The 11410-nt window shown below is 47.5% G+C and overlaps 2 protein-coding genes across 3 annotated transcripts in view; both read left to right on the forward strand.

Annotated features, from left to right (window-relative positions):
- Nucleotides 1-11410, forward strand: part of IGSF5 (immunoglobulin superfamily member 5) — a 246295-nt gene that overhangs the window by 92777 nt on the left and 142108 nt on the right. The window lies entirely within an intron of this gene.
- B3GALT5 (beta-1,3-galactosyltransferase 5) overlaps nucleotides 1-11410 on the forward strand; it is a 60359-nt gene that overhangs the window by 36252 nt on the left and 12697 nt on the right. For both annotated transcript variants that reach the window (XM_063803641.1, XM_016938553.4), the window contains one exon: nucleotides 10693-10852. The gene's annotated coding sequence lies outside the window, so the exon portion shown is untranslated. The remainder of the gene's footprint in view (nucleotides 1-10692; nucleotides 10853-11410) is intronic.

Here is an 11410-nt window from a genome sequence, read left to right on the forward strand (position 1 = left end):
TGAATTCATCAGTCCTGAGACCAGCGATCATGTGTACAAATCCCTGTGGCTTTTCTCCCCAGTGACTTAATTGATTGGAGGCTTCTCTGTTGTATTGATGAATGGGACAGAGAGGCCCTGCTGGACTCTAGACTCCTGGGCCCGTAAAACCCTGAGAAGGACCATGGGCCCCCTGATGTGCTTGGCCAGAGCCCAGACTGCTCATTTGCTCCTCTAGGCCATTCTGAGCTGCCCTGCCTGTCTCCAGCCTCCTTTCTCAGCTTTCCCTCTGCACACCGTGCTGTTTCTGGAACCCACAGGCCCTTCCGGATTCCCTGCCTCTGCCTGCCAGCCTCCCTGGAGCAGGTCTCCCTGAATATCCACAGGCAGGACCTCTGTTCTCTCCCCTGCCCCGTTAAAGAAAAGCCAGAGCTGGAGGTAGGAGGTGAAGACAGTTTCCATTCAGGAACTATTGCAGTAGGGGAAAGAGACCTCAGTATAGAGCCGAGCTTAATTCTGAATACAGCATGGACAAGTGGGGAGGTGCAGCCCAGAAACAGGGTGGAAGGCTCAGTGGGTGGAAAGTTACTAAGAGGAGACCCCAGGGGCGAGGGGGATTCTGGCTAAACCCACCTTGCTGGAGGCAGACCAGGGTGACCAGACGTCAAGGGTGGGGGACGAGGAACTGATCAGATAGTGACGTTGGGGATCTGGAGGCAGAGTCCAAGGTGGCCAGACACTGAGGGTAGAAGACAAGGAACTGATCAGATAGCGATGGTGGGGGATCCTGCCAAAACCAACTTTGCAGGATTCTTGCTAAAACTGGGCAGTGCAGAGACAGACATGGAAATGTAAAGGTGGAGGCCTGGTTGGGATGAGGATCCAGAGGCACCCAACTGGAGTCTCTGCCAGACCTCACGCACCACCCTGCTGTGTCAGATCCCAGTTACCGCTTGGCTCATGCTGTGAATCCTGAACCCCGCAAAGATTTGTCATCTTCGTCGTGGAACCCCCAGCACCTGGACCCCTGCCTGCCCCAGGGGAGGTGATCAGAAGAGGCTTCCCGAGGCAGTGGAAGGGCCTGGGATGAAGGTGCAGGGCTCTGCTTCTCCACCGAGAGACAAAATAAAATAAATACAGGTGATTTCTCTTGGTAGCCAAGTCACAAGTTCTACTCCTGTGGGTCAGGGCCCCCTCCTCAAAAATTCCTTTGTTAAAGTCCTGCCTCAGAATGTGACCTTATTTGTAGGTGACAGCTGCAGATGACACGAGAGCCCTTCCAACAGGGCATGTTCCTGCCTTCACTGGTCAGCTGCAAAAGGCGGGCACAGGCTGTTCCTGAGGCTGTGTGGCCAGGGCAATACCTCACGGAGCTTCCTGTGGCCACAGCAGCAGCAGCATCTGCGAGCTTGAAAGGGGACGATGAGTGAGATTTTTGTCCACAGTTCTTGGTTGAGCTGCCACAAGCAGATGGGAAAGGCTGAGAAAGAAACCATTGCTCCCTGGGTGGGGACGCTTGAAATTCCCTTTCAACCAAGCGGAGGCCACAAGCACCCCGTTCATACCTGCGTGCAGATGCCAGCACCTGGCTCGTTGGTGACCAGCAAGGGTCCCAGCTGAGCCGGGGTGCTCTCCTGTGGCTCTGGTGGAACGGCCACAGGATACTGGAGAGATGATTCAAACATCATTTAGATGGGGGAGCCGTTGAAATAGACTTGACAGTTTATTTTGCTTAGTAGAAAAAAATTAAAAAATTGTCAGCTACTATCACCATTTTTTAAATCAGATTAAAAAATACATTTTACAAAAAAAAAAAGGTAAAAATAAGCAGCTCACCATGTCCCACTTCTTCCACCCCAGCACCAACACCCTCACTCAGCCGTGGTCCAGCCAGAAGACAAGGTCAGATAAAACAACCATAAAGAAAAAAAAACCTTCTTCTAGAGTGGCTGGGAATGAGGTCACCGTGATGTCTTCCCCTGAATCGGTGCCATCGTGGTTTTGAAGTGCGACGGTCACTCAGCTCAGGAGTCCCCGCTATGTGAACCTGTCCACCACTATTCACCCTTGGTGGAAGAAGACCCTGAGCACCCCAAAACATGACATCCTTATTTTCAGGAACCTCTAACTGAAATTGAGCCCTTCCTTTCTTTATGAATATAGGCACTGTCTTAGTTCCCTGCGGCTGTGGTAACAAAGGGCCTCAAACTGGGTGGCTTAAAACACAGACATTTGCTGTCTCAGGGCTTTGGAGACTAGAAGTCTGAGACCAGAGTGTCACTGGGGTTGGTTCTTCTGAGGCTGTCAGGGAGAATCTACTCCAGGCCCTCCCGCAGGCTCTGGGAGTGGCTGGCTGCCTTTGGCATTCCTTGGCTGGGAGACACAAAGCCTTGAGCCCTGCCTTCCTCTTCACACTGTGTTTTCTCTGTGAGTCTGTGTCCAAATTTCCCTGAAGGAATACCTGTCATGTGGGTTAGGGATCCCCCAATGACCTCATTGAAACTTAGTGTGGAGGCAGTCTCCAAATAAGGTCACATTCTGAGGTATTGGTGGTGAGGACTTTAACATGGGAGTTTTTTGGGAGGAGGCCCTCACCCACAGTAGTAGAACTTGTGACTTTGTCACTGAAAGAAATCACTTATTTTCACATCGCACCGTAATAGCAGTGGACATCTCCAAATACCGGCGAAGCTAGTCCTGCCTGCAAAGTTAAGGCAGTTTTTTTTTTTTTTTTTTTATCAGATCTAGAGCTGGAAATCATTATTAAATGAGGCAATGAAGAAGTGTGTATATTATTCTGGCTCACTTTTAAAAATATTTTGATCCATTTATTTCAACATGGTTGATTTCCCCTGTAATTCTGTATGTTTTGTATTATGCATGTAAAAACGTTATTCAGAGGAGTTCACAGGCTTCACCCGACTGTGTTGAAAGGACCCGTGATGTAAGGACGTTTGTGGGAGGGGGGCTTGTGGCTCCTTAACTGGCTCTGGAAAGAGCCTACTTCCCATAGTGAACCCTGTGAGGTCCAATTCTGTTCCTCCCCCTGGAGCTCCAAGAGAAGGTCATTGTCCTTGTAGCAGCAGGTGCCCCCCAAGCTGGGTTCTCACTGCAGGTGCCAGCGGGCTCTCAGTAGGTATGACCTGGATGTGAGTGGTGAGCCAGGATTGAGGCACTCAGCACCTTCGACCACACTTCCCACTCTCCCTGGGGTTCAAGTCAGGCTATGGAAAGTGTACACCCTGTTTGTCATATAACTGGATGGGTGGTGGGCAGAACGCCTCTGGCAGGGTAGACCTTGAAGGCAAAACTGAGTTGAGGTTTGTTAGAAGTTAGGACAGAAATAATTACTGCTGGGCATGCAGCACTTCCCAACCGTTCTGTGAGGCAGGCAGTGTTATTGCCAGTTTGGCACAAGGACACAGGTGTAGAACATGTAAGTGCCCTGGGCCGTGCTACACCACCACTGTGTTTGAGCTGAGATGTGAACCAGGGCCTTCTGATTCCAAATTCCTCATTCCTTTTATCCTAGCAGGCTGCCTGCTAGGTTAGCAAAAGGGGTTAGCAAAAAGGGACTCCTATATCTGCTCTGCAGCTTCTTCAGCTGATTTATAATGGAAAACAGAGTAGATATTGATTTGGCAATTAGTGAAATATTATGAGAATCATCATAGCAAACTTCACAGTTTGATCAAGGATCCTGCCTTCAATATCTGGCCAACTGATGTGTAAAAGCAGCTGCAAGAACTTCAGAGCTGACGAAAAAAGCAAACTCCAGACTTTATTTCCTGGAATCTGTTTTGTGAGACACTGGCCCATGAAATGCTCTCCCAGAAATAGTCGGATTTGTGGTCAAATAAATTTGGGCAATTCTACAGAAGATGTGTCTTTTTCAGAGATTTATTTTTAATTAAACTTATTTAAAAATATTAACCTGGTACAATTTGCATATAGTGAAGTGTGCAAATCTTCGCTGCATGGCTCAATGAGTTTTTACATATATTTCCACCCATGTAATCACCACCGAGATCTAGAATAGAATGTATTCGTCTCTCCAGAGGTTCCTCTGTTCCCTTGCAGTCAATAATTCTCCACCAAAGATAAACATTCTGCTGACTTCCTTCATCATTGATAAGTTTTTCCTGGTTTTGAACTTCATATAAATGGAATCATTTCATGTCTAGCTCTTTTCACTCAACATCTGTCAGATTAATACATCGCATGTCAATAGTTTGTAGTTTTTATGGCTATGTAGCATTTCATTCATTCATTCTGCTGTTGATGGAAATTTCTTGACTAGAGTTGTGTTATCAATTTATTGCCTCTTGGCTCCAAATTCACCCTTTTTGCCTGGTCTCTGGAAATGGGTCTGGGCCCTCTAAATATTTTCCCTTTGCAATCTGGCTCTTGAAGCTTATCAGTGGAGGGTCCTGGAGGGGCATTGCAGGGGAAACAGTTTTTCCTTCCTGGTTCAGGGACACTGGTTTGGTAGCCCCTGTGGTGTTACAGGAGTACTTGGCAAGACAGCAGTTTCCCCGGGTACACCCGCTAGGTGTTTTGTAGCAGAGTGCATCTGTGAGACAACTGGTGAACTGCTTTCCTTGCAACCTAGAGGGCAGATTTCTGGCAAGTTCCAGAGGGTGGATTCCAAACATGTTCCTCTAATGTGGATCTGCAGTGATGTCTCTGCCATTCAGTGGGCATAGCTGTGCCCTTTTAGTGGGGTCTAGATCTCAGCCCTGGGATTGGGGGCATTTTCTCAGTTGCTCAATCTCAGCCCTAGGGGCAGTGGCCATTCCTTATATATGGTTGTTTGTATATTCTTTGGAACTGTCTTGACTTTATTACTGTTAGTCTCTCATTACTCCACTCCCTTATTATAGTAAATGATTCTTTGTATTTGACTTTCCCTGGTCAAAGTACTATGTGGTTTTTCTCTCCTGTTTGGATCTAGATTGATACAACAATTTTTTGCAATTATGAGCAATGCTGCTGTGAACATTCTTGATCATGTCTTAGTGGACATAAGCAATAATTGCTGCTGGGTCTGTGTGCAGGAATGATTTGCTAGATCATAGCACATATGTTTATCTGTAGCAGAAACTGCCAAGGTATATACAGCTTTCCAAAGTGTGTTAATTTACATGCCTGCTAGCAAGGTAGGAGAAATACAGTTGCTTCCCAAGTAGCTGGGATTACAGGTGTGTGCCACCACTCCTGGCTAATTTTTTGTAGAGATAGAGTTTTGCCATGTTGGCCAGGCTAGTCTTGAACTGCTGGCCTCAAGTGATCTGCCTGCCTTGGGCTCCCAAAGTGCTGGGATTACAGGGATGAGCCACCATGGTCGGCTTCATGATAAAACTTCAGTGGATGAGGAGCTGCCTCTTATGATGAACAAAGAAGGTGGTTTCTTGAAATGGAATCTACTCCTGGTGAAGATGCTGTGAACATTGTTGAAATGACAAGAAAGAATTTACAGTGTTACGTAGAGTTAGTTGATGAAGCAGTAGCAGGATTCGAGAGGATCGATTCCAATTTCAAAATAAGTTCTGCTGTGGGTCAAATGCTATCAAATGGCGTCGCATGCTACAGAGAAATCTATCATGAAAGGAAGAGTCAATTGATGTGGCAAACTTCATTGTTGTCGTATTTTAAGAAATTGTCACGACCACCCCAACCTTCAACAACCATGACCCTGATCAGTCAGGAGCCATCCACATTGAGGCGAGACCCTCCAGCAGTAAAAAGATTATGATTCTCTAAAGGATCAGATGAACATTAGCATTTTTTTAAGCAATAAAGTATTTTTACGTAAGATATGTATGTTATTTTTTAGGCATAATGCTATTATGCATTTAATAGACTCCAGTATATTGTAAACATAACTTTAAATGCACTGGGAGATAAAAGTATTTGCTCTATTATGATATTTGTTTTATTGCAGTAGTCTGGAATGGAAACTACATTATCTCTTGGGTACGCCTGTATACAGAAAGAAATTTATTATGAGGAAATGCTCATGCAATGATGGAGGCTGGAAAGTCCCAAGATCTGCAGTCAGCAAGTTGGAGACCCAGGAGAGTCGATGGTGTGGCCCCAGTCTGTGTTTGAAGGCCTGAGAACCAGGAGAGCCAAAAGCTGGCAAGCTCTGGACCCAGGAAGAGCTGATGTTTCAGTTCAAGTCTGAAGGCAGGAAAAGACTGAAGGCCCAGCTCCAGGCAGTCAGGCAGGAGAACTTTCCTTTTACTCACGAGAGGGTCAGCATTTTGTTCTGTTCAGGCTGTCAACTGAGTGACCCAGAAAAGCTGGCACATAACATTCACCATCGCGCTGCAAGAGCTGCAAAACCCTCTCGCTTCTAACACTGACGCTCAGCCCTCCTCCAGTGGGCAGGGAGCTGGATGCCGGGAGGACTTGGGGTTGCCAGCCCAGTGTGGGCCTGGGCAGTTGCTGAGAATCTCCCTCCGCCCTGTGACTTCTTAATTACTTAGAGGGTCACCCTGGTTGCTCACTTCAGCTCACTTGGGAGATTCTCTCTGCTTGAGGCCAGGGGTAGGTCCAGGTCTGATGGGGTCTGAAGCTTATACAATTGGGGTGGGGGGCATTCCTCTTTAAGGAAAAGAAAACAGCGGAGGTGAGTCGTCCTGCAGCTTAGCTTCACTAGTCTCGTGGAAAATTTGCCTCCTAAAATGTCTTTCCTCTGAGAAAGCCCAGGCCTCCAAAGGCCCAGCCAGGCTGGCGTCAGTCTGGGGTCAGCTGCGGGGAGGCTCCAGGCCATGTGTGACACAGGAGTTTACCCCATCCCAGTTTCCAGTGGAGAAGCATCGTTCTCGTCAACCCCCGTCATGCTCTTTTCCACCTTCCCCAGGGGAAGGGATATTTTCAGTCTGTACAACGAATCCACTGAAATGTTAAGGTGGGCACAGTGGTCTGGGGTCTTCGACTTTGTTTATACATGGTGCCTGTTACTGGTCGGGTCTGTACAGGCAGTTTCCACTGGCGTTTTTCACCAGGCCAGCCAGAGTAGAATGACCACATGTTAAAATATAGATTCCTGGGCCCCAGACCTGCCAGAATCTCTGTGAGATGGAACCTTTCAACCTGAGTTTTAAACAAGCCTCCCAGGTGATTCTGACACTCACTGGATTTGAGAACCATGGGGTTGTTCAGACAGCAGGGACGTTGATGTTGTTCCTTCTGCGTTCCTGGTGATGCTGTTTTGTTCTCCCAAGGCCTGTGCGGTGGTGAGAATCTCCAAGGATACAAGACAGTGATCTGGAGCGAGTGTCCTGAAAGCAGACTCTAGCACTCAGGACTGCCAACACCCTCCCCGGGTTTCCTTGGTCTGGAATTCCCATCCCCTGGTTCCACCTGTTACATCACACCTCCCCTTCAAGGACCAGTGCAGATGCCACGTCCTTCACGGGGCTCAGAATGCTCACCAGCTTCCTCTCCACCGAGGGCCACAGCCCCTGGAGACCCCTTGAGCTGAGTGCTTTGTCCTTGCATACTCTTTCTGGCCTCATAGTGGGGCTTGGCCATTGTCCCTTCACTCCAGATCTCTCCTTTCAGATCCAGGAAGTGCATCTTGAACTTAACTTTCCAGACCCTCCCTTCAGTTTTCCAGTCCTTAGAGAGGTGGACTTCTGATTCCTTTGTCTCTGTGCCCTGTAGCCTCAGGTCAGGCTTAAGGCAAGATCTCCTCACCTGGCCTGGGGAGAGTCCCAGGACGCTGCACATGCCTGTGCGGGTAGGATGCTGATGCCCAGATTTCCCCTTAGAGAGTCTTTCCCTATCCTGACGGCTCTAGCTTTGTGTGTTACTTACTTGTTCCACTTTAATTCAAAATGTACCCAGCAACCAGCTTGTGCACAGTTCTCTGGGGTTTCAGGAGGGGTGTAAGACATACCCCTTGCCCTTCAGGCACTATGGCCAGAAGGGGGGCAGTGACCTAGGCAGGGGGCGGGAGCCAGCAGATGGGATACACTCAGAGGAGCCTGCGGCAGGCAGAGGCAGAGGAGAAGGGAGGTCTACACGTTCTGCACTGTATTTATCTCCTTCAGTTCCAAGGTTCTCTCCTGGCATCTATTTTGCTCATGAGTTACAGAGCAAAGCCTGGTGTGATGGTTACTTTTAGGTGTCAACTTGGCTGGATTAATAAATACCTAGAGAACTGGTAAAGCATTATTTCTGGGTGTGTTTGTGAAGGTGTTTCCAGAGGAGATTGGCTGTGAGTCAGTGGGCTGAGTGGGGAGGAGCTGCCCTCCATGTGGGCAGGCACCATCCATTGACTGGGCCCAGATAGAAGAAGAAGGCAGAAGAAATGTGAATTCCTCTTTCTCTGCTGGAGCTGGGATATTCTTCTTCTCCTGCCCTTGGACATCAGAGCTGCAGGCTCTCTGGCCTTTGGACCCGAGGATTTATACCAAGCAGGTTTCTGGGTTCTCAGGCCTTTGGCCTTGGACTGATAGTTACACCATTGGCATATCTGGTTCTGAGGCTCTTGATCTTGGACTGAGCCACACTCTTGGCATCCCAGCGTCTCCAGCTTGCATGGCCTGTCACGGTATTTCCCCACCTCCATAATCACGCTAGCCAATTCTCCTAAGAAACTTCTTCTCATCTATCTGTCTGTCTATCTATCTATCTGTCTACCTACCTACTTACCTACCTACCTGCCTATCTATCTTTTGATTGATCTACCTATCAGTCTTTCTATCTATCCATAACCTGTTGGTTCGATCTCTCTAGAGAACCCTGACTAATACACCTGGAGTGCAGAATCTGCTGAAGAAACTGCCATTCCGTTATTGACTGGCTGGTCAGGCCATATAGCCTGGTGGTCTAGATGTGTTTGGAGGTAGGGCTTCTGTAGTACAGATAGTGCCTGTTCATGGCTCTGTCCCAGGTAAGGCAGAGCTAGCTTGTGCTGAGGGCTTCTGCTTTGCAGCTGGCCTGGGGTGGCTAGGATCTGGGGGCACAGGCTGCCCTTTCCAGGCTCTGTCTGCTGGTGCTGCAGGTGCCCCTACCTCCTCCTTCAGTGGAAGGCTGGCCCCCAGGTCCTCTTTAGGCACAATACAGACTCAGCCAAAGATGCAGATGTCTCATATATGAGGATTCTGAGCTGTGACTTCTGGTGGTAACTCCACTTTAGGCAGGAAAAATGTTCAATTGCCCATGAAAACAAATGACCCCGGGTCATTTGGGTTTGGCACCTGCTCTGCCAGTTGGGTTTGGCACCTGCTCTGCCTCCTGGGAAACAGTTTGGCCAATGCACTGCATGAGGTGAGTGCCCATCCCTGGGAATTTAGATCCCTGTGAAGGGCCCTGAGGAAAGGCACATCAGAGAGAATGAGAATTTAAGGTTTACTGTTAAAGCAACCCATAGAAAAGGAGCAGAATTATTCAAGCAAGGAAACAAAGTAGAAAAATATCTTCTTTCCCTTGCACTTGGTTTTTATGTTTCTCTCTAAAATGTATTGTGGGGGAGAAAGCCCCCCAACCCCCCTAATCAGCTGCATATCTTAGCCATGCAAATAAATAATGAAAGAAAGAAAGAAAGAGAAAGGAGAGAAAGAGAAAGAAAAGTAAAGAAAGGAAGGAAGGAGAGAAGGAAGGAAAGAAAGAAAAGAAAGAAAGAAACTTTGCAGCATCCTGGAGCACCAGTTCAGACAAGTTCTGGTCTCCTGCTTGCCTTCGGCTGTGATTTCTCTGAAGTTGCTGGGGGCAGGAGCTGGGCAGGAACTCCCTAGGGGTGCCAAGCAGAGCAGGTAGTTGGCTAAGTTTGCCTCCAGGAAAGAAGTCTCTGGAGAGCGAGCTGGTTCTAGAAAGCTCCATTATTATTTCATGTTGCTTTTGGCGAATATATGTAGAACAGAATTTTGACGATGAAATTTTCAGGTGCTCTTTTGGCCATCAAAATAACCAGCTCTTGGCTGGGCACAGTGGCTTGCCCTTGTAATTCCAGTGTTTTGGGAGGCCAAGGCAGGGGACTGCGTGAGCCCAGGAGTTTGAGACTAGCCTGGGCAACATAGTGAAACCCCATCTCTACAAAAAATACAAAATTAGAAGAGTATGGTGGCATGCGCCTGTGGTCACAGCTACTTGGGAGGCTGAGGCAGGAGGATCGCTTGAGCCCAGGAGTTCAGGGCTGTAGTGAGCTAGGATTGTGCTGCTGTGCTCCAGCCTGGGAGACAGAGTGACATCTGGTCTCTGAAATAAAATTAAAATTAAAAAGCCCAAACCAACTCTGCTTTTCGCTCTTTCAGTTTCATTTCTTGCTGTCCTCTCTGTCCTCTCACCCAGGATAACATTTTTAAAGTGCCGCTATTGTGTTAAGAATTGGATTTATTCTCTGTGTTAAATTCTCTCAGCATTAACTACAGACTCTGTTATGTAAATAAGGTAAATTATCAGGATGAGAAGTGAGACTCTATGAGTTTATCATGTCTCTTTAAAAAGCTGCTAGGTGCTATCCTATCTTATTAGGCTTGAAGAATTCTGGGGGATTGGCATATTGTTACTGTTGTGGACTTTGTTTGCCTTGATCATACCCATTTTACAGATGAGAAAAGTGAGGTTGGGATTGGGGCTCAAATGTGTGCTCAGAGTCACATAAGTAGGTTGGAAGGTGACACTACAGACACGGTAAATTGTGAAGGCCTGCTGGTAAGGCACGAGTGATTTGAATGACACTCTTTTTTTTTTTCCTAGTGATTCCTGTCAGAATCACCATTTTTGGTAAACAAACCAAGCCCAGAACCTGATAATTATGGAGCATTCTACACTGACAGTTCTTTGAGACAGATTTCCTCTTGGCATTTACACTGTGGCTTTAGCTTTCAAACCAGAGGTTCCTCTTACCCAGCAAAAAGTGAGTTACACGCTTTCTTAATGTTATAACGTTACCATGGATGATCCTGAACTTGCCGAGGATAGCAGAGACGGGTGGGCAGAAGAGGAAAGAATCAGATCAGAGACTGTAAAAAGTAACGTAAAAAAAAATAATTCTGGCAGAGACAGAATTTGAAGGTACTTGTGCACATCAGAACACTGGACTTGCTTTTTTTTGGGAGCAGGAATGCTGCTTAATTAGATCAGAGAAGAATGCAAGTGGTCCATACATTTAGATCTACAATGCGTGGTTTCCAGACCTGCAGCTTGTTTTGCTGCGCTTCATCATGGAGTCATAGAAGGGCAGAGCTGGAGGACCGAGTGAGGGACCTGGTGCCATATCCCTACAGACAGGCAATCGGAGACTCCCGTAGGTTAAGGGCTGCAGAGCCTGGACCAATGCCCAGAATCTCTGAGCTTTTTATCTTACACCATGAAGTGACAGACGCTGGCAGATGTTAGACCTCTGTGCTTAACTGTTTAACCACACAGCACCCGACTTCTGTATTCAGCGAGGTTCTAGAGTTTCCAAAACACG

The sequence above is a fragment of the Pan troglodytes genome, chromosome 22, assembly GCF_028858775.2.
Source record: "Pan troglodytes isolate AG18354 chromosome 22, NHGRI_mPanTro3-v2.0_pri, whole genome shotgun sequence".
Classification (NCBI taxonomy): Eukaryota; Metazoa; Chordata; class Mammalia; order Primates; family Hominidae; genus Pan; species Pan troglodytes.